At 43.7% G+C, this 24,075-nt stretch overlaps 1 protein-coding gene across 9 annotated transcripts in view; it reads right to left on the bottom strand.

The window, feature by feature from the left end:
- The window catches only part of HIVEP2 (HIVEP zinc finger 2), a 172,588-nt gene extending 149,939 nt beyond the window's left edge, over window positions 1-22,649 (bottom strand). For 6 of the 9 annotated variants that reach the window (XM_048489471.1, XM_048489489.1, XM_048489498.1 and 3 more), the window contains exon 1: window positions 21,138-21,367. The gene's annotated coding sequence lies outside the window, so the exon portion shown is untranslated. Of the gene's footprint in view, window positions 1-21,137; window positions 21,368-22,064 lie in introns of those variants that run through there. The other 3 variants (XM_048489480.1, XM_048489523.1, XM_048489540.1) reach the window with 1 other exon arrangement.
- Between the last annotated feature and the right edge of the window lie 1,426 nt (window positions 22,650-24,075).

The raw sequence follows: 24,075 nt of genomic DNA, 5'->3' as shown, positions 1-24,075 counted from the left end.
TTGATGGATCAATGGTCTGATTCAGCATAAAGCAGCTTCATGTGTCCATGTGATTTTCAGCATGAATATACTTGTTCTGTTGCTATAGATAACTATCCAAAACCTTCTGTGTATCCCATTCTATCTGATTTACTTTTTCTTGGGGCAGGGGAGTGGAAATAACCTGCAACTGAAACCACTGAGAAAACTATTTAATCGTTTGCATTTACGTGCAGCGCTGTCCATTTTTTCCCAAAGTGGGAAAAAAAATTTCCCATTTTTTCCCAAAACAAATCCAAGAACCCAAATAAATCACTTCAAGCAGGCTCATTCATTTGTTCCACAAACAAATGCACTACTGATGAAACAGCTATGAAAGATTTAAAAAATAAATAAATCAGAATTAAGCAGTCATCCTGAAAGCTAGCACTATTATACATGTGTAACTGTAGCACAAAACCCAGTTGACCATACGCACTGTCAAGAATTTACAACTTTTTTGGCACAATGAAACAAAATCCACTGACCTGATTCATTATAAGCATATCCTTCCAAATGATCTGACACATTAGGAAAGAACCGCCAGAATGCAAGCCACAATATTGTTTTCTGGAGCTCAATATCTTGTGATTATTATTTGTTTGTCCCTGGCTATACTTTGCTTGTAGACTTTGTGCAAAGTTCACTCAAAGTGTCTTTGCTTCTTATTGTGGGATCTCAAGTTTTTTTGGAAAAAAAACTAAAGTGAACTCAGCCTAACCTCTCCCATACACCCTTCCCACTGATGCCATTTCTAGATTTTTGTTAATCAAGTTTGACTTTAGTTGTAAAATCCCGGTTGCTTTACACAAGAAAGGCCATATTAGGGTTGCTGAAACTAGTGTCTCATATAGCTACTGCTGCCACATAGGCTTTAAAAACATTTAAAGATATTTTTCTCAGCCAGATGAATCTGCTGCATTGCATAACAGAGTCTTCCACTAGCAAACTTACCACCTTCAGACTGTGCCATATAAACGTAAGGAAGAGACTTGAAAGCCCTATTCCATTGATCCTGGAAAGTTAGAAACCCTACAGCCAGTCCAGGCCTCTGCTCAACAATGAATACGAACCCTTACTCCCAAGAGGGTATCAAAATCTAACTGGGAAATAACCACTTCATCCAGTCAATCTGGGAATATTTTCTGGTGGACAGATTTTCACATCCAGCACTCTGTACCTGTGTTGCCATTTATAGGATCTCCCTAGCTGCTGCAGCTCCCACTTCATTCCTTCAAGCTAGCATGGGGACAATCAATTGCATCCAACGGATGGTGACCTCAACCACTGCCACTCCCCTTTACTGTTCTTTAGATAGCAACAGCAAACAGGTGTGGTTTTTTTTACACAGATCAAGCTTAGAACATTCTAAATATAAGAATGTTTATTCAAGAAAAGAAGACATTGGCACTAGATAGTTCCTTCTGCTCTGAGGAAAGGAGGGCATACTGACATGGGTGATTCCCATCTGTCCATCATGGAGGTCACAGCTAACAGAAAGAGGATCTTAATTTTCAACCATTTTAATTTTCAACCATTTCCCAAAAAGGAAATCTAGGGACAGCTGGAGGGCTGACATGGGCTACTCCTTTGAAAAACCTGACTATATGAGGATCTATGGATATCGAGTATCTAGCGACATGTGGAACCACTGTGGCCAGAACAACCACTTGTCTGCATGGCAGAACTCCAACATTTGATGCAACATGGGGATGAATAGGTATATGGCTTCTATGAAGAATGATAAAAACTTATAGACGCTAGCATGGTGCTTGTGACCCTTGTAGAATAGTACAGCCTTAAGCTATTTCAATTTCCATGCAGTAGTAAGGTGTAGTCATGCTGGATCTGGTGCCACAGATGCCCTGGTTGAAGCACGTCCAAACAGACTGGAATCTGCCAAAGATCTTCTATCAGTAACTGCACTAATGCTAAAAACCAGGGTCTGCATGATCAGTTGGGGTCTGTGCAGACCAGGATTGCTTTTTTCTTGTTTCAGTTTCCTCCACATCTTTGGCATTAACAGAACAAGTGGAAAGGCATAAAATAGGCCCAGTGGTCAGGGAGACATTAAGGCATCTGTTTGCTTTGCTCCTGCTGTCTGGAAACTGGAAAAGAATCTGGGAACACAAAGATTAAGGTCTGAGACAAACAGGCCCACCACTGAGTTTCCAATGGATTTCAGAATCTGAGGAAGATCTTCATCTTGAGAGACCATTTGCTGTTTTCAAATCAATCAATTTATTACAGTCAACTACCAGTTCGAATAAACAATAATCTATGTTACAGTCATTTATCTGTAACAGCAAAAATACAATATGTACAAAGATTAAAACCACTGTGTAAAATTATAATATGTTTGGATGACACACCACCTGTTAATATCCGTCTACTTACTGTTTCCTTCTACGTTTGCAAATTATTAAAAGAACTGCGCTATCATGCTTGTAACTCTGCGATCCCTACCCATTAGAATGTATTCCAGTTTGCCTTTTTCATTCATATCAGCTAAATCAGCCAACACTGATTCAAGAAGTTCCTCTCGGGGCTTTTTGTAAAAAGGGAATCTAAAAAACATGTGCTGTAAAGTATCAATTTCTTCCAAAAAGCAGGAGCCATAACTTCTTTTCAAATGGGATTTTCTTGAATCTGCCCTGTGTTACAGAAGAGGGTTGGGAATTGCAGCTAAAGTGAACGTTCTTCTTAGTTTACTTATGACTAGAAAGTAAAGGTAAGGTGGTACATTTACCTGGTATCTAGCATAGTCTGGTGCCAAGAATTCAGGAGACCTTGTGAGATCAGCTTGTTTCCCTAGATCGAAAATTCTCTGTTTGAATAGTTCTTTTGCTCTTTCAAGCCTTACTGTTAGGAGGATTTGAGTAGAGAATCCCATTCATTGCAGGAAATCCAAAACTGCCCTGTGCCAGCTAGACTGAAAATTGTCCTGAAAAATTAGCAGGAGGAGTCCTTGTGGATTGAAGTGGCAATTCAGCCACTTATTGATGGGAAGAAGGCAAATTGGGGATTCTGCCTTTAATATCTCCATTTCTAACCTTATCCATGCATTGGTAACATTATGGGGGACCTGTAACAGGGCTCGTTGTTTTCCAGATTCTGTCTTCTTAGTCAATTTGCTAACACCTTTGCTGGCACTTGATATGCTCCACTGATCTGATTTGAAGTTCAGTTCTGACTAACAAATTATCTGTGCCTTCTCTGTGCACAGGGTCAAAGGCTTGGATTTCCCCTGTTTGTTAATGTAAGCTTTCACCCAAATACTGGCTGTTCTCATTATGATATGATTACTCCTAATCACATCCTGGAATCAGACTAGATTCAGTCTGATCACCCAGATCTCTGGAAGGTTGATGCTCATCTTCCTCTCTGCCCAGTTCCAGGCTCGTTGTGCATGTCTTCGCTAACAGATTGCCCCCCTCGCCCATCCAACCTTGGATTATGTTGGGTTTAATGCATTGATTGCCCTTGGCCAGACGTGATCATTGGGTGTACCACATGAGGCCCTGTTGACAAAGGTAGGTAGGAATTGAGGGAATGCCTGCCTTCTGAAGGATCTAAAGTCAGAAAGGTCTCAGGAACCATTGCAGAGGATGGGAGTGAAACCATGCCCAAAGAACCAAATGCAGACAAGCAATCATTAGGTCTTGAAGTCTTACCAGTGATAATAGCCTAGGATTTATCAGTTGCCTTACCATTCCTGAGATTTTCTGGATCTTTCCCTCTGGCAGGTACAGCCTGTTTACAGGAGTGTTCATTGTGACCTCCCAGGTGTTATATCCACTGGGATGGAATCAGACTGTTACTGTTTAAATAATGCACAGTAAGCTAGGCATTGAGGGTTGGAAAGAATGTCCATGTGTGCTTGTATGTGGCTCGGAAATCTGGTGGTGAAAAACATTTCAATTTTATTGTGTATCCTATTTTTTTAAGTCCACTACCAATTGAACCATGTTGGATCAACTTCACTGGGACAGGAAGTGGGTGAAACACCCTTGAACCTGTGGGGATCTGGCATCATGTTCTCTTTTGTTGGGGCGTTTTTCCTTTATTGGAATTAAGGGATTGGGGTTGATTGTGTTCTGACCAGAAATATCCTTGTCTGTTCTAATGTCTGTTTGTGTTCCAGTTGGGGCGTCTTTGGGCACCCTCAAAGTGCAGTAGAGTATGCTGGCTTCAAAAGGAATATTTAGGGTTCTGTCTTCTACTATCTTTCCTATACTCTCCAAGTATGGCCTTCTTATTATTCTTTGGTTTCTACAAGGATATCATCCAGGCTGTCTCCTAAGAATTTATTTTCCTAAAATGGAAAAGTGCTAATACACAGGCAGCCTTACATGGAGGCTTTGGTGGTCACTTGCTGAAGGCTGCTGGAGATCCCACGCAAAATGACTGCTGCATGCTGGTGAAGGAGGAAGGATGGCTCATCCCCCTCCCCAGTCTCCTCCTTTCTGCCACTATGAATTTGCAGGTTCCAGTCCATAAACAGAGCGTAGTCCCAATGGCTGACTCGATGGGGTTCAGTCTGGGGGTGAAACATGTGCACTCCACAGTGTACAGTTACCAAAGATATATCATATTTCTGTATATCCAGAGAGTACATCCCGCTCCTAGTAACAAGTTCTACACGTTAGGATCTTGATCAGATAATCAGATAACTCCATAACTTGTACTTTTGACCTTTTTTGCCCAGGGTTATAATATTTTATTCCAAGATTTCTTTCCATTGTTTAATTACAACAGATGTCTGATCTATTCCATCTTCCCACCATGCCCAAGCCATTCACTCAAAAATGTGGAAATACAGCCCAATTTTTAAGCCCAGTTATTACTGCATTTTCTCCATTATGCTTTGATTATTTATTATGTTTAATTGGGTACATAAGGATCCATTACAATTCAACATTAGGTCAGAACCATACACTTTCTGCTACACAAATTGCTTTCCTTTATAAATGCCTATTAACAGCATTATGGCTTTTTGGTAGATCATTTAGCCAGTGTAGATTTCAAACAGTCATTATTTTTGAAAACATTAATTAACAGTCATCCATCAAAGAGTACAACAGTATGGATTGGAAGGCACTGGATTCAGCTGCACTGCTGAAACTAAGCAAAAATGGGTCCCATGCCTGACTAAATAGGAAAACTCATGGAGAACCGATGCATACCACCTTAAATTTCATGAAAAAACGACAGCAGATATAAAAAATAATATGCATAACTTCCTTATCTATTCATTAAACCATCTTAATGCACTGTCATAATTAGAGCTACAAAATGCCATTTGAAACTCCCTGTTTTCTACTGTATAATAATAGACAACAATCCAAATCAAAGTAAAAGCAGAACTATTTCTTCAAAAATATTTAAATACTGTGGCACATTTCATATGCTCAGTTTCACAGTTACCTCAGAAACAGTTGCAACACAGCACAAGAGACTAATATTCACCTTCAGAGGTAAGGCAAGGGAGACACACTTTTTTCAGCAGTGCAGCCCCCTTGTGGAAGGCCCCCCCCCCCCCCCCGCGCGCTGATCTGGGACCTACATTACTTTCTTTTAGGCCCCAGGCCAAAAAAATTCTGTTCATCCAGGTGTTTAATTAAGGGACTGATTTATATCACTATTTTAGTCTGAAATTTGTTATTTTAAGTTGTCTGTTTTTCTCATGTATGTTTTTATACTAGACTGGGGCTTGTTAAAATGCTAGATTTTAATTAATATCTGTTAAAGTTTTGTTTTTATTCTATTTACTTTGTGAAGCTACCTCATGGAGGTTCCTGGAGAGGCAGCATAAAAAATCCCTTCCAAATAAAATAAAATAAATATTATCCCTTCATCTCCCTGTTAGAGACTGAGCAGCAGAGGAAACAGTAGCTTATTCCAGGTTTGCCAGTGAGTTTGCAGCTGAAGTAAGATTTAAATAATTGGAGGCTTTCCATCTCACAGAGTGCTCTAAGCTCTGTACTGCACCAAATATTTGAACTTTTTAACTAGTTCTAGTGCACAGTTCTAGTGCAGTTTGACATTGTTAGCTACAACCATAATAAGTGCTGTGCTTACAATAATCATAAATTTAAAGAACTCTTTACAAAACCGCAAAAACTACAGCCATGAGTGTTATGCCATAATGACTCTTACATTTTACTAGACAGCACAGCTGTTTTGTGCTATTTATCACATACCACTTAACACAGGAAAATCTCTACCCGTGGTATCTAAAGGGCTGCACTGACACAAAATACAAATACCCAGCATAGCTAATAATTCCAATAATTTGTTGACAGAATATTCTTTAACTCTTTGTCCTAATAAGATGTAGATGCTAACACACAGCAGAATGCCAAAAGAAAGATTTTGAGAGATTTTTTACATTAACACACAGAACACAGCAGCAAAAACAAAAGTATGGTGAAGAAACCTTTAGATTCTATTCCAAAGATATCTGTGCCTACTATATCATTTGCCCAGAAAAAAACTGCCTTTCTTTTTCAGTGAACTAGATTAGATGCCCTCGTTGTCATCCAAAGAGGCATAGCTTAACACCTTTTAAATTCTGTTCAACTTGATTCCGCCCAAGTAGCAGAACTGTAGTTAAAATTATCACCATTCTGATGAAGTGTGAACAGCAGCATCTATAACACATGCATGTTCATGAGCATGTACACATTTCACACAAAAGCACAAAACAGTTTATGCTATTTATAAGTATTAAGTGAAATGTTTTCTCTCAAAGAGAAATTTCTTTTACATTTTGCTGCTCCCTGGGAAATTTCTTCATGCAGACCACTAAAGCTAACACTGCAATTTGGCTTAGTGACGTCTTAAAAATAATCTTTACTATTTCTTCATTAACTGGTTATACACCTTCTAGTTATTGAATACTGCTTTCCTCCTTCCCTAACATTCCCCAACTGTATGCATCGTTGTAGATAGCTCTTTATAAATGTATCATAAACTGAAGAGGCCCTGATCAGGTAGATAGTCCTGTAACCAAGTATACAAAATGTGTTTTCAGTTTTCCCCCCCCCCCCCCCAAATCACAGGCCTGCACTAAGGCCATTGATCAAATGAGTTTTCAGCTATTTGAAACTGTATAAACATGAATATGAATAAACCAAGTCACTCTGAAGAAAAAAGCCTTTTTAATTTTTTTAGATAATGTATATATATATTACAACTCTTTTTCCCCAAGTCTTTATAGTATGCAAACAGGGCAGCAGGATTCCTAGTAGCCCTAGCTAGAAGCCTCAGTCCAAGACCAACTATGTAGCCTTAGGCAAGTTGTTCTTTCAACCCGCCCACCCACCATGTACAGTATAGCTATAACAGGAGCCTTTCTTACAAGATTGTCTTAAGGATACCTGAAGTGATAGACAAGAAGTACTGGGGAAAAGCAACATACAAAATATTGCTATATGCATGAGAGATAGTTCTCAGCCTACTGTCACACACTTATCATCCTTGCCCTGAAACCTGGAACAATGGGCAATATGCAAGTTGCTTGCCGACAAACGTGTCCCACAACATTTTATGAAGTATTTTGTGGGCAGTGGATATGGGCATAGAAAGCTGAAAGCAATTAGCGGTCCAGAAGAGGTGGTTTGACTATATAGTATTTCCAAACTAAACAGTTCTAGTACATGACAATGTTTAATCCTCTAAAGCACATTCTCATGGGAGGGAGATGACTGTTTACAATCCATCCTCTCAGATCATGACATTAAATGGTTTTTTCATATCGGCAACCTGAAACATATGGGGACCTTCTGTACTTCAGCACACATGCCTGTAAATAATCAGTGTCTATTTATTGCTCCTTTGGATTGCCAACCACAATCTGCTCAGTTGACAAAGTGTCACGTGATCCAAATTGTCCTCTGCTATTATAGCCCATCTTAAAGACTCGAACTGTTGACCAGTATCAAGTGACATACTGCAGATGCATTAAAGCAAAACAGTGCTGAAGCAAATGTAAACAGAAATTCTTCTTTGAAACAGTCAGTATGACCTATGGAGTTATGGCTTGATGTTCTTCAGTAAAAATGGTAGGTTTCTATTCAACCAGTATAAAACTGTCTATACAAGTAGCAAAATAACATTTAAACTACATATTTTAAAAATTAGCGCAACAAAAACAAGCATCAAACAATTCAAGCCGGACAATAATAGCTTATTAGCTTCTAAGTGTCTTTAGAATATTATCTATGGTGGATGCAGCCTTTGGCCCCTTCCGTACATGCAGAATAATGCACTTTCAATCCACTTTCACAATTGTTTGCAAGTGGATTTTGCCATTCCGCACAGCTGCAAAGTGCATTGAAAGTGGATTGAAAGTACATTATTCTGTATGTGCAGAAGGGGCCTTTATGCAGGATACAGGGTTTGTCGCCAGGGGAGAACTACAGGTCAGCAAACTTGGTAATTTCCTGTGCTATTTAGTAGAGTTCCTAGCAAAACATTCTCTTAGTTCCCTACAAAGGTGTCTACGCCCATTGTGATCACTGTGTTCATAGTGATGAAGATGGAGCTCTTAAGACTCAGGGACCATTTTCTTAAGCTACAGTTGCCATACAGAAGCCACTGGTAACTCTTCTATGTGACAAATGTTTCTCAAAGGGCCACAAAATACAAGATTTACTCACTGAGTGGAACAGTTCAATTGTGCAGCAATTTTTTAGACCAATGGCTCTTGGTATCACTGGTTTAGTGCTGGTCTAGAATCCAGAGGAAGATGAGTTTAGATTTGTACCCCGCCTTTCTCTTCTTAAGGAGTTTCAAAGTCAGTGGTGGGATTCAGCCGGTTCACACTGGTGCAATAGAACTGGTAACTAATTTTTTGTTGAGTTTGGCGAACCGGTTGTTAAAAGCGACTTTCAGAGCCCTGGAGCAACTGGGCACCTCTCCACCAGGCTGCTCTGAGGTGCTAAAAGCCTCGTCGTTCCCTCTCCCAGGGAGTGGCGGCAGCAAGGCCCCATTGCCCTCCCTCCACCCCACAAGAAGTTCCTCTGCAGCAGGTAAATGGGGAGCAGGGGGAGGCACACAGCGGGGGAGGGGGGAGCAAACCAGTTGTTAAATTATTAGAATCCCACCACTGCTCAAAGTGGTCTACAAATTCCTTCCCTTCTTCTTTCCACAAAAGACACCTTGTGAGGTAGGTTGGGCTGAGAGAGTTCTGAAGAACTATGACTAGCCCAGATATGAGAGTCAGGTCATGAGGAGCTTTAAAACTTTAACAGCAAGCTTTGTGTGCAGGAGCAGGGAAACAAACCTAGTTCACTAGATGAGAATTGGCCGCTCATGTGGAGGAGTGGAAAATCAAATCCGGTTCTCCAGATTAGAGTCCACCACTCTTAAGTCCTATACTATGCTGGCTCTGCAAGAATTCATAGAAGTCAAATATATAATGCAACTCTCTCAAAACTTTAGGATGGAGCCACTACCGTACAGATGTACAAGTCTTCCAGGTGACAGCCATATCAGTTGTAAAAAGATCCCCACCCTGATTTGTTGCTGGCACAGCAAGTTTGGGGGTACAGGGAAAAATTAGCGCAACAAAAACTCTGCTGCAGAACGATACAAACAATGAAAAACAAGACTATATAATGTACACAGATTCTGTGGTTTAAGATTTTGAGTGTACATGTCTAGCAACGCTGAAGCTCGTAGTCACACCTACACATATACAACCAGACATTCTTCTTCCCTTAACCTATTAATAGTAGCCCATACCCAAAGGGTTAATTCATTGACAATTTTTAAAATTCCTGTTTTGCTAAGGCAAATTTTTAAAAATACACAGCGCTCACCTTTCTCCCAAAGGCAGATCACAAAACAATATACAATGACAAGAATTAACAACCACATATAAATAACAAAAATCCCAATATTTATATAAAAACTAAAAGATCCTACGCAGTGGTCACATACTTCAAACCATCACAACAACCCAAACAAACAAACCAGCCTCTTTAAAAGTCAGTAATAAAGGAAATGGGCACACCCTCCTCCAACAGATCCATTCCAATACCACGGACCTGAGCAGAGACAGGAGAACAGAAAAGGCAGGGAAGGGGGGGAAGGAGAGATGAAATCAACAACTGCTTAGAGAAGGGGTCCCCAAACTACGGCCCGGGGGCCAAATGTGGCCCCCTGAAGGCATTTATCCGGCCCGCCAGGCATGGCGGCGATGGCTCCATTCACGTGCAGTGGGGGCTCAAGGGAGAGGAGGAATCGGCCCCTCTGGCACAAGGGGCTCGCCCACCCCACCACCAGCACGAAGGATTGGGGGAGCGAAGAGGGCGACTCCTCTTCAGTCGGCGGGGAGGGAAGCAAAGTGGGTGTGGATTTCCTGTCCCTGGATGCCCAGGACGGCCCTGAGGCTCGGGGTGGGGGAATGAGAACAAACGTGCTTTTGAGACGACAGGTGATTGTTGAGCCCCAGTCGGGGCAGGCTTTCTATCTCGAGGCTGGGGCAACAGATGTCGCGCTCCCCAAAACACACAGTCACCCACGACTGCTTGAGCGAACAGGGCACTGAATACACCTGGATTCCCCAGCCCCACGGCACTTCCCGAGAACTGGCAGGGTCTTCTGCAGGGCTCGCATGAGAGAGTTTCCCACTGGGTTGTTGTGCTTGCAGTCGCTCGTCTGCCTTCAGGCCCCCCACAACCCGAGAATGGGGCCACACACCTCTCCTCAGTGCCCCTGCCAACAAGGCCAGCGGAAAGCAAGCAGGGTGATCCCCACCCTCCACCCTGTGGGAACGGCTGGTAGGTGGTGAACGGGTCTCCGTGGCTTTGACTGTTGGGTCTGCTGGAGAGAAAACAGAGCCCTGGAGATACCCGCGGCCTTCAGGGTCTGCCAGATCAGCTCCCTTGGGCTCCTGGGCTCCTTTCTTTCCAACCAGCCTATGCAACAAGGCAATGCCCACAGGTCTGCTCTTTTTCTGTGACTGGAGTTGCTGCTTTCTAAACATTGCTGATATTTGTGGATATTACCTGTATGTAGCCAACCTCTAGGGGAGGCCTGGAGATGTCCCAGAATTACAGCGGACCTCCAGGTGACAGAGATCAATTCCTAGAGAAAATGACTACTTTGGACGGTGGGCTCCCCACCCCAAACCCTGCCTTTCTCAGATTGCACCCCCAAATCTCCATGAATTTTCTGACCCAGAGTTGGAAACCTTATACATGGCAATGCCTGCTCCGCCCTTCCCTCTTGGCTACTCCATGTGTTGCTCTCAGGCTTTCTGTTCCGCCTCACTCCCATTGGCATCAGCCAGGCTGGTGAATCGCTCGCTGGCTGCTAGGCAGGAAAGAACCCAGGAAGATACCTAATCCTGGGTTAGATGGAATGCTTCATTGGGAAAGTTCTGCTTTTTTTTACAGGGGAAGGTATTCCACAGCCTCCCCAACAATATTTGGAGCCCACCCTGTACTTGACATACTTTGGTCACTGTTCTAAAAATAGACCATGACAGAAAGACTGAAAGGTGAAATCAAACATTTTACAATCATTTGTGCATAGGAATTTGTTCATACTTTTTTTTCGTCCGGCCCTCCAACAGTCTGAGGGACAGTGAACTGGCCCCCTGTTTAAAAAGTTTGGGGACCCCTGGCTTAGAGGAACTTAATGGGTAATTGGGTTCATACAGATTGGGAGAGGGATTTCCTCAGAAACAAGAGTCAGGAAACTTGGAGCTTTAAAGACAAGAACCAACATTTTATATTGAACTCAGAATCAGCAGCTGTTTCAACACTGACAGAAGAAGTTCTTGCTGACTAATCCCAGACACTGATTGGACACAATCTGCACAAATTGAACTGAGCATATATGCATGCTTTATTTTGACAATCCAACAACCTTTTAAAAATCCCTGTGGCACAGAGGGTACAGGGTACGACACAATTGCATCTTCATTTCTTCTAGACTAGAGGTTAATGAATATTAGAAGGCCCAGTCAAGTCTGGGGGATTCAAGGTCATCTCTCCCAAGGCAGGGCAAGGGGACATGTCAATTAGGAGTCATATTTGAAAACCAGGTCTGACTGTGATAAAGGGATGGAAGGGGTGGGGGAGCAGGTGAGAGTGCTTTCTGGAAAATTTCTAAAAGGGAAGGATTACATTGGTTGAAATGTATCATCTGAAGATGCAGCCCAAACCCTGTAATTAAGCATAGAAGTTGAGGGAGGGCTATCTCTTTCTTCTGTTTTCCCTTTGCCTATCCATCTGACATCTGTACTGGATGTTTAAACTGGAATGCTGTGATGGACCATAATTGTGCCAGATAATTTACAGAAGATTTATCATCTTTACTACAGATCTCATATGTGTAATGTAGTGAAATAAATGTATTATTTTTGTCTTTGTTGGACCTAATAGAAAATGTACTGGAATTTTAATTGGTTTTTAAAAAACTTTAGAAATAAAACATGTTTATATTCAATCTGATTTGGATATTGTATGAGCAGGAATTGCCTTAGAAGACACAGAGAAGTAGTTCGGCTGTTTTGCTAGGTTTTGGGAAAGTTTCTCAGGATCCCAGGATTGGGTCCAGGAACAACAAACCTGTAGAGTGGTTTAGTCTTGACACTGCAAGAAAAGTCATTTTCCTAACGACTTCATGATAGAGGTTCAATTTGAACTGGGCATTTTCTCCTCCACAGCCAGTTTCTAATCCATCACATGATTTCATGTATTCAGACAACTTCTGCATCAGCAGCCTTCTACACCAGAAGGTGCATGAGCAGTGGCAGGATTCAGCCGGTTGGACCCAGTTCAGGTGAACCAGTTGTTTAAAAGTCCCCTTGCTTCCCCTCCCCTGAGAGAGGGAGCAATGGGGCTCAGAGCCCAGGGAAGGGAGCCAAGGCGGGCAGCGCTGTGTCTGTTTGTGTGGGGGGTGGGGGGGTGGAGCAGAGGGCTCCGGCTAGACTCAGCTCTTCTCCCAGCCCTGGGCTCTTGGGACAGGGAAGAGACTTGCCGAGCCGAGAAGGCTTGGCTGTCCTCCCGAGCTAGAGCCATTTGCTCCACCCCCACCCCAGTGTTGCCTGGCTCAGCTCTCCTCTCTCCCCCTGGGTCCCAGGCGGAGAGGAGAGCCGAGTTGGAGCCCTCTGCTCTTTCCTTCCCAGCACTGCCGGCTGTCCTCCCTGAGGTGGAGGTGAGGGGGGGCAACATGAGAAGTGGGGAGGGCAGCCGCCCAGGGGGGCAAAAAACTCAGGGGGCAGAAAACTGGGGGGCAAGGCAGAACTGGTTGTTAAAATATTTGAATCCCACCACTGTCATGAACATAATTTCACACACATCACCACTGGTAGAACATAAGCCAAAGGAAGTGTGCCTGTTAAGCATAATAAATAAGGCATTGGATACACAATTTTTTAAAGAACACATTCCCCTGTGAGGTGCTAGCCCCCAAACTTTATGCTTGTTACCTTATGCTCTTCCCACCTCCCAGGCTGACCAACTGTATCTGCCTGCCTGATTTCCTCCTGACCACATCTCTTCCCAACTCTAGTCTCTTCCAGTAGTTTTGCCACAGCCCAACTTTCCCATTGGCTCCTTTGCTTTTCATCTCTGACTTCATCATGCATTGTCTCACCATGCTCTGGCTTTTCACAGTCACTCTCCCAAATCCTCTCTATTGACCAGTGCCTCAGCACCCCTATCCTTCCTCTATAGCACCCAACCTTCAAATTCTCCTTAAGTTCTGAAAGGTTTCCTCAAGTCTTCTCTCCAATTAGCCACTTCTTGTATCATATCCTGGTTTCTCTTTGTCCTTCCCCAAGATGCATATTCCAGCTGTCTTCAGACTGGTTTCTCCTTCCTACTCTATATCCTATTTTTAGTCTCCTTTCCTCTACGTTCTCTGTCCCTCAGCTTAAGGTCCCCATTCACTTGCCCAAGTCCTCATTTCCTGCACCTGTATGACCATTTAATCCATTCAAACGGGGGGGGGGGGGATTCCCTTCCCTGAAGCTGGACTGCAAACTGTCTTCATTTCCTCAAGAAACTGAAAATTCAAGACAACTACACTAGCTGCACTGATCAGTTCAAAAAGATTCACTGACAAGCATAACATAACACACACATTCTAGGTAAAGGAACAGTTATTTTTAATCATACAATTAGCAGAGGGAAGCTACTTTAAATCACTCCATGTAGCAGCTGTCATTCTATGGTGAGCTACATCTGCAGCAGCTCACCACTATGGCCTTCCTAAGCAGAACCAAACCTTTTAAAGCCCACTGACTTCTTCTACGCACTTGGAATGGTGTAATTCCGTTTAGCATTGCACCATTAAATACTTTTACACATGCCCTTATTGTGACAGATGGCTTCCAGTTCTGCGTCTCAGGTGTGCTGCCAACCCCTGATCCTCTGGAGTATATATAAATTCCTAGAGGTACTAACCAATGCTAAGCCATGGATTCTCTGGTGGAGGGATATGTGTGAGAGGGGATTAGAAAATGAGGAACAAGATATGCCCATACTTCCTGCATCCTCATCAGCATGGTGAAGGCAGTGCTGAAAATGTCAGAAATTCCAATGTTTCATGCACATTTTCCAGATAAAATCACTTCATCTCTCTAACCAGGAGGAACAACAGCCTGTTATTTCTGAACCCATGGGAGTGGGTGCAACATCGTAAGGATTCTCATTCTGCAGAATCACTTATTACTGTGTTGTTAAAATAAGGGGTTTGCGTGAGTCAAAAGAAGAAGGATGGGGCTGCCATGCATAGGTCCACACAGTTACTTCAGCATGGTATCCAGCCTTCTTAATATCTACATTTAGCTTTGTTGACCACTTGCCAACACACACATATGATATGCTAGCCAGCCATTGATGGCTGTGGTAGATGTAGGCATTGATATAGCACTCTCAAATTTTGCATTTTAGTGGCACAGAGAAAAACACCCTACCTATGTGGAGCCACCATGTTGAGCAATTTAAAGTGGATTCTACAACATGTAACCAGGCATACACTTGTAAAAATTCCCTTAAAAACTGTGGAATTAAGTAATGGCCAAAGCCAGATAGTACTTAAGATCGATAAAATTCAATAGAAAATACTAATCAAGGAGCTACTTTTTGTTCTCCAAAACTGAAAGCCAGCAGTAGTGCATATTATGTCAATATTGTTCAGTCCCTCTGGAATACAACACTAATAGTTTTGTAAGTTTCAATATAATGGGCACCTAATTCTTAGTCATTTCAATGTAGTATAACTGGTTTTATCAACAGGGCTCTTACAGTATGGCAAATTAATTTTAAAATACAGATTTTAATCACCAGATTTAAAATCAAGGGTTTTTTTAAATTCATATAATTGCTGAGAAAGCATGCATACGAATAGGTTGGTATAATGAATAAAACATATCTGTTTGCTACTCAATTGAGTCTTTATACTACCCAGGAGCAAAATCCCAAACCTTTGGGCATGCAGCCCTCATACCTTTTGTACTGCAATGCAGAACATATACCTGTCTAAGGGAGCAGTTGTGAAGTTAAAGATTTCTCTTGGTTTTCCCTATTAATGTGCAACAAAGTTTAGCAAGATCACTTACTTTCAGAGAAAGGCTCAAACTATGGACAAGGATCTCCAAGGGTTTCTTCCTTTTTAAAGGGGACCAATGGGGGGTAATTTGGAAGACAGCAGGAGAATGGATATTAAACCCCCTCACCCACACACACAGTGTTTCTTTCCCCAAGAAACTTACCTCCCAGAGCTGCAATCTGCCAGTTACCATCTGAGCATCTCTGTTTCTTTCCCAAGGGCAAACAGCAGCTCAGGAAGAAGGTAATTTGCATCAGGAAAAAACAAGTGGGGAAAGAGTATTAACACCCCTTCCCAAATCCTACTGCAACCCTGATCCAAGTTGGACTACCAAGCTACTCCTTTTACCTGAAAGAGATTCTGATCAGGGATCAATTACCCTTGTCTTGTGTGGCATGGCCTTAAGTACATATGAAGCTGCCTTATACAGAACCCAACTGTTTGCTCTATTAAGGTCAATACGGCCTACTCTGACTGGGAGTGATTCTCCAGCATCTCAGATGGTGGCCTTTCACATCAGTTACTGCCTGATGTGTTCAACTGGAGATGCTAGGGTTGAACGTAGGACTCTCTACATGCAAAGCAAGTATTCTACCACATGTTCATAAGCTAGAAAGCTGAATAACCATATCGACATTTCTATATGCACAACAGCATGTGACTTGTAGTATCATATGCATAATGCTTGACCACATCATTATTCTGCCCCAGGTTCATTCCTTTAAAGAAGGTCTATGTTAGACACAGGGTGGGACATAGGTGTAGACTTTATGTTAAATTCATCTACTTGAAACCAAGTAACCAGAATAGTCCAGACTAGCCTGATCTCCTCAGAGCTCAGAGGCTAAGCAGCATCAACTATAGTTAATACTTGGATGGGAGACCACCAAGGCAACCCAGGGCTGGTATGCAGAGGAGAGCAATGGCCAAGCAGGGCTAATCTCTTGCCTTGAAAACCCCATGAGGTGTTTGCCATAGGTTGGCTGCAACTTGGCAGCACTTAAATTATTATAATTCTACACCAAGATATATTAATGGAGAAAACATAATTCATTAAAATAAATATAGTTTAAAGATGTAGAAATCAATTTTAAAGTCTATTTTGTCTTTTCTAAAGAAGCAGTTGGGGGGGATTTATTCTACACGATATTATAAGATTTTACTAAAAGACTTCACTTGGAAAAAACAGAAAAGGTAATACCTGGTTGATTTTTCTCTAATGTTTGCATCACTGAATTTATTTTCTAGACAATTGCTGTTAATGACTGGAAAAACGGCAGTAAAGTGCCTGCCCATTCACTCTTGTAGAGATTCCACTTCAATTTGCATTCTCTCTCACTAAAAATTAAATAGATACACATGGTCCTACACGGAGCAATAACAGTTCTTACATTATAACATTCAAGGTTTGAGGTCAGAGTTTATCCTGATCTATGGACAACCTTAATAATGATTTAAAGCTACCAAAATCCTGCCCCTACCACACACTGTTAAGTAAAGAAGGCTTCATTAGTATACCAGCATATCGTCTACTAAGTGATCCAGTGTCAAACATTTAGGCACATGCTTCATTACTCAGCAAGGCCCACATGAATACATATGTTTCTATTTTGCATTCATAGCAACAAGGGTGGTAAACAGATCACACACATATGAAAAAATACGGTAATCTTTAAGGAGACTTTTTTGGCACTGTTTTACAGTTGGGATTAATTACAAAAATAGTAGGCTACTTTACCATTTACACGAATAGTGGAAAAGAAAATGTTTGTGGCACTTTAGTCACTTTCGTAAGTCAGACCAGTAGCAAATTATCACTGCCAATCAATACTCATTCCACTCAATTCTGGTTCCCCATGATCAAACACTGCCCTCCACTTCACAATCAGAAGTCCTTTCTCACAGGTCCTCATTGCCTTCCTCAATTCATCAACAGCAGTCATCCACATTACAGTTAAACTTTTTGAATTTTAACCAATCAATTGATTGATTTATCTGCATAGATAAATATAGTCTTGTAGTTTTGAACTTTAAAAGTGTATTTTGTTTTTTAAATAATAAATGTATGTGTCCCATTAGGGAAAATACTTTCTCCAAGATGGTGCCTGCCTCCTGCAGTTTATAATCAATGCTTTATTAAAAATTAGTCCCATAGTCGATCAGGAGCATTTTAGCGGCTCAAGAGGTTTATTCTCAATCTGACTTGGTAACCTTACTTTCTGCATTCTCAGTTCCCTATTGCTTAGGCCACAATCAATTATGTCTCTCTCTCTTCAGATGCCCTGCCCTACCCCCACACACACATCTTATCCTTCAGTATCACATCTTCAATGCATGCTTCAGCTCTGCAACTTTCACCCTGCCTTCCTGCCCACAACACAGCTCGTTTCCATATGGTATCAACAGCACACACAGTCCCTCCTGATCCAAGACCACTGTGAGGTTTTTGTTAACTGAATTGGCTGTTTGTTTCCCTCACTGGAGCTGCCTTGTTTTGTACCAGTCAACAATTGTGCCTTCCTCTACACAAGTTAGAATGTTAGTAAACACTCTATGAAATCACCACAGCCATCAAAGGGATTGTGGAGACAAGGGAGTTTTTTAAGCCAGGTATCATTTCAGCAAGAAAGCCAAACACTACCATACTACTGAACTACTGAAATGTGGAGTGGAGTGCAAATATAAAATAAAAACACTTTATTATTTTTCAGAAAGCAAAATAAGATGACTGGCTTCCCCTTTTTAGAAACACCCCTCCTGCTCATAAGTTATAGCTGGAATATAACTGCATTTGCCACAGCAGTTGCTATATTTCCAAAAGGCCTATAGGGTGCCACACAAGAGTCTTGCACAAAAAGGGAGCAGCTGGTCCACAAGCAAATTGGCTGGTTCAGGATCCAGGCCTTATGTCAATGCTAGGTTAGATGTCAAATCCACTGAGATTCTGCCTCAATGCCAGAGGCTCACAGAACTGCGATACAAGTTGCACAAATGGGCATGAGGGAAAACCTAGGAAGGACCTGCTCCAGGGAGACTGTTAATAATTATGGGTGCCTCTGTACATGAAGGCAACTTTGGGAAGGCTGTTATAGCAAAGTATAAACATTTACACCGCAGCAAAATCTGTCACACACATTTGGCTGAAGTACAAATGTGATCCATAACTCCCCTTTTTTTAGATTATGAGTTACGTCAAGATCAACTGCTGTCTTGTTTTGGGTCATATCAACATTGTTTTTAGACAAATGAATCTGAGTCAGCCCAAGCAAATTTCTGAATGCTCCACAATTTTTTTAAAAAATATCTCTTAACTGCCATCATCAAAATTATAGAGTGAAAATGCTAGCAACATCGAAGACAAAATTCCCAAGAGCTTTAAAAGTACATTCCCCTCCCCCTTTAGATGATCTTTGGACAAAGACCTTTCCAGGTAAAGGTATCAGATCATGCAAATCTTTGCATAGACATTAATTTGCTTAACTGAAAGCAGAAACACAGCCAGCACTATCAATTGGGTTTTCCTTTGCAAGCTATATAGTTCCAGCATTTTGAGGCCCCAGTTCTATAGAAACCCATTGTAAGCCAGAACATAGGATTACTGAATTGTGTGAACACCATAACTTGCTATAAACATACTAGAGAGACAGTGTGATGGTTAAGAGTGGTAGACCTTAATCTGGAGAAGCAGGTTGGATTCTCCACTCTTCCATATGAGCAGTCAACTCTTATCTAGTGAACTGGATTTGTTTCCCCCTTCAGCCACATGAAGCCTGCTGAGTGACCTTGGGCTAGTCACAGTTCTCTCTGAATTCTCTCAGCCTCGCCTACCTCACAAGGTGTCTGTTGTGGGTAGAAGAAGGGAAAGAAGTTTGTAAGCTGCTTTGACAATCCTTACAAGAGAGAACAGTGGGGTAAAATCCAAACTCTTGTCATCTTCTTTTACTACTATCAACTACCTCAAATGCGTCTACTGGAAGCTCTAACAGCATGTTAAGAAGATATCTTTCTTCAAAAGGAGGTGTGAATTTAATTTCTGCATTTATTTGTTCACTTCATTTATACCATGACTTTCTCCCCAATGGAGACCCAAAGCAGTTTACATCATTCTCCTCTCCTCCATATACCCTCCCAACAATCTTTAAGGTAGGTTAGGCTGAGATAGTATGACTAGCTCAGAGTCAGTCAGCCAGCTTCCACAGCAGGAATGGAGGTTTGAGCCTGGCTGTCTCAGATACTAATCTAACACTCTTAACCATTAGACCATGCTGGCTCTGATAATGAAGTTGTAATAAAGACACTGGGGAAAACATCTAGCTGTTTATTCAATTACACTAAAAAGGAACACTGTTTAAATGCTTACAATTTTTAAATAAATTATGACATACAAGCCTGTGTTTTTATTCAAGAGAATATACACAATTTAGAAGAAAAAACAAGACTTCCCAATGACATGTGGGAAAGTTTTTTAAGTGATATCCGGCAACTGCATGTTCTTAAAGTAGGCCTGTTACTGGATCTGTATCAAACATTGTGTAATTTTTTTCTCTTAAGAACTACAGTAAACAGAAGATGTCACCCCCTTCCCCAGCACTCTCTATAGTCCACATTAGTTTACCCAGGCAAGGCCCAATAATATTTATTATGGCTCAAAAACATTATAAGCAGCAAAAAAAAGAAAAGAAAAACAGAGCCTCTTTAGGAATCTGAGAATAAGAATAAAAGTGGAGCACAGTGGTGGAGACTAAACCAGGGATTTCCCTTTCAGATGTTAATTTCCTATCATTACAGAGGGTAATGCATTCTAAGGGAAAACTACAAGCCCCGACTGTATTCCTTCCTTCCTTCAGTCTCCTAAACGACAGGCTACACTTTACGGCTCCTTCTTTCCCACCCACCACTTTCCATTTCACTGTAGATAGTTTGAAGAGCAAGGATCTCACTCCGAGCAAGCATTGATGTGCGCGTTACATAATCATATGCAAACATCCATATGCACACCTATTATATAATAAACGTATTTTCTCTGCCATGAAACGGCAGCTGGTGAAGGAAAGGGGGAAAAGGACTCGGTCCTAAATCCCGCAAAAGGGCAGGGGAGGGAAAGAGAAGAGCACATCTGCTCTCGCAGCGGCAGAGCCCCTTGTTAACCCCCTTCCTGTGGCTTTTACACGTCATGGAACATTCCCGGAACGGGCCAACGTTCCACCCACTTCAGGGAACAGACATAAAGGCGCAACACACAAACTCGTCTTCTCCTCCTTCGGAGCCCGCCCGGCTTCCCGCCCCCTCCCCACAGCTGCTGCCGCCGCCGCCACCACGAGCTTCCTTCCCAGCCCCGCCAGGGGCTCCCACATGCCACCTCCGCCCCACAGCCGCAAAGCAGGCACACGGCCAGTTCCGGCGGCTGCCAAGTCACCCTGAGCCCTCGGAGCCGCTGACTGGAGTGCCTTCCGACCCCAACCCCCCACCTCCGACACAGCCCCTCCGCCGAAGCGGGAGCGCCTCCGCTTGCGTGTCCTCCCCGTCACCTCCCCGCTGGCTACCTTGGAAATAGGCAGAGCTGTGCGCTGAGCTGACGAGGAGCAGCAGCAGCAGCCCGGCCGCGTCCCCTCCTCCGAGCGCTCTCCTCTTCCTCCGCCTCCTCATCTGCTCATTAGTAACCATGCACATACTTCTTCCCCACAGGAGGAGATTACGCAAGGCAGCCCGCTCCTCATCTGCATACACTTACATGCTGGGTATTCCCCGCATTCCCCAGCACTGGGCCACTAACAAAGACCTTCCCCTTTGCTCAAAAAAGGGGGAAGCTTTTCTGCCGCGGGGGGAGGGAGAAGGAGGCGGTTCCTAACAGACGGTTGCCAGATCTGAACTTGCAGATATACACAAAGCCGACGCGACCCTGGCGTTGAGGTGGCGGCTCTTCCACAGCAGGTTCGGGGGGGCGGGGGGTGCTCTGCAATGGACAGCCGTGGCTCACGTATGCTGAATCAGAGGGTTTGGGAGAGTTCCTGCAAAGGGTGGCCTTGCGGCAAAGCCTGTTTTCAGCACCGTTCGAGAAAAAGCAAGCTGAAGAGTCCAGCGCGTATGTCTGTCACCCCACAACCTCCCAGTCAGCAACCACCGTCCCTCCGGGGGAGGAGGGGTTGAGCGGTTTAGTGGGACAGGGGCTAATTCTTCGGAGCCCATCCATCAGTCACTCACCTCTAACCACTCCCTTTTCAGCCCGCCGCCAAATCCCAAGGGTCGCCCCCCCCCCGCCCAATGCACCATGTTGGTGCACATGAACGCGCAGCCCCCACTGAAACAGCACTCTGCTACTCAACCAGCCTCTTCCTGCCACCCGGCAACAAGCACAGCAGTGCCCGCAACAAGGATCCAGGCCACCTCGGAGGGCTGTCAACCGCTTCCCCACAGCAGGGAAGGGAAAACAGACGACAAGGGGGGGAGGCGTCTCTGCAGCAGGAGCTCACCTGGGAGTCACCGCGAAGGAAAGCCCTCTACCTGGCGCCCTGGCTGCTGCTGCTGTTGCTGTGACCGGGACCGTGTGCGTGTCCCTGCGGCTCCCCGTCTAAGCCTGGCTTTGTAGTGAGGTGTCTTGCGGCACTGCTTTATATAGAGACAGATAGAGGGATTCCAGCAGCCAAAGGACGTCCGAGCCGTGGGTTTCTTCGCAGATCGATCTTTCCTCTTGCTCGGCTCTGATCCTTTTTCCTCCCTCCTCGCTCTCCTTCTCTCGCCTCGATTAAAAAAAAATCTATACACAGGATATCTAATAGGAAGGACAGGCCCGAGAAGCCGCAGTTGGGTGTCTTTTTTTTCCCCCTCCTGCCCTTTCTGGCTGATAAGAGCCTCTGATCTGCAGACAGCCCGGGTTATTCCTGGCACCACTTCCCAGAACAGAAGTTACAAGGGGAGCGAGCGCGAGGGGAGAGCTCAGCCAGTGATGTCATCGGATCCCCCAGCGCGTCCCGGGGAGGGAGGGACGGAGGTGAAACCAGAAGATCCAGTTCGGGGGAGCGACGGGCTCTCGGGCTCATGTGCGTGTTTGACAGAGGGAGCGTGTCTGCGAAGTCCACCGGGGGGAGGGGGAAGGAAGGGGGCGGGGCTCCGAGCCTCTCTCGTCGTCCCGAGGAGATCTCGCTTCCTTTTCCCTCCCCCTGCAAAGGGAACTCCCAGGAGAGCCGGTCTCAACTTGCCATGCAAAAGTTGTGCGTCTTCCCAGCTTGAGAATTTCCTCTAAGGATGTGGGTGGGATCCTCTTGACCGCCTTCCCGCCCACCCAACAAACACCCACCCGCCCTGTTCTCCCTCCTCCTTCAATTTTTTTTCTTCTTTCCTTTCCTTCTGTGTTCTCCACCTCCCTCGCACGGCCAAGGTCACATTATCTGTCGGGAAGAATAAAATAGGAACCGCGTCCCTCTAGGTGACTGCATTCCTGCGGCATTTTACAATCTCGTCTGTTGCGATTTCCCACCTCGCTCCAAGCGGATATAACGTTCCTAAACGCAACAGACTCTGTTTTCTCTCCCACGCCCCATGGGGAAGTTCATCTGGTGTTCGCAATTTTTTTGCCGTTTTTGTTTTGTTTTTTAACGTTGCAACCTGATTTTGAATCGTTTTCATATCGTTCCTTGGAGCAGTTCTGGGTCCAAACCCTATGGACATCTCAAGAGACTTGGGGGATGTTCTGCCTCCTTATTAACTTTTTCACTCACGTCTCAGTAATCAACACGGGGGGGGGGAGGGGGGACGGGACAAAATCTAGAGGAATCAGCCGATTGGCTTTTTGCTAGAAATGTAATCAAATGACGTTCGAATGACGTATAAGATTTCATGCTGCCGCAACTCACTACCAGCAGCTTTTTTCAAGGGCTGTTCCGCCAGTCAGTAAAAGGGTAGTTATCCGATCCGACCTGATGAATTTGTTATCAGCTACCACGGGAGTCCTCTCAACCAATCAGAATCTGCAGCGTTTTACCTCTACGTTTACTCTGTTCCCAAGCAGAAACAGCTAGAGACGCAAGACAGAAAAATCCAATCTAGCGGACTCTGAAAAAAGCGAATCCTCTTGAATTCGCCTGCCTTAATATGCAGACCACAGAGAAGTATCATTATAGCTCCACATCCTTGCCTTCAAGCTGCCTTGTCAAACTGACAGATCCAACCGTACCAGTTCAGGGCATAGTCAAGGCATGAAACATGTATCCAAGGTATACATTATCATGGTTTTCACATGGCTCACCAAACGCAACATCCCACCCATGTTTACATGCTGCACCATAAAAGTCCAGAACCCATTGCTTTGTGGTGCCCCTGGGATGTAAAACCATGAATGAAAGGCTGCGTGGTTTTGAGAAGGAATTCTCAGGGGTGTAGCTACAGAAAATGGTGCTAGAACAAGCACTGGAATTGTGCTTCCCTCCCCCTCCCCTCAACATCTGACACCCATCTTTTAGGTAACTGCCATTATAGCAGCTCAAA

The sequence above is a fragment of the Sphaerodactylus townsendi genome, linkage group LG01 (genome assembly GCF_021028975.2).
Source record: "Sphaerodactylus townsendi isolate TG3544 linkage group LG01, MPM_Stown_v2.3, whole genome shotgun sequence".
Lineage (NCBI taxonomy): Eukaryota > Metazoa > Chordata > Lepidosauria > Squamata > Sphaerodactylidae > Sphaerodactylus > Sphaerodactylus townsendi.
Note: the sequence above shows the minus strand (reverse complement) of the source record. Positions and strands in the feature narration are given on the sequence as shown.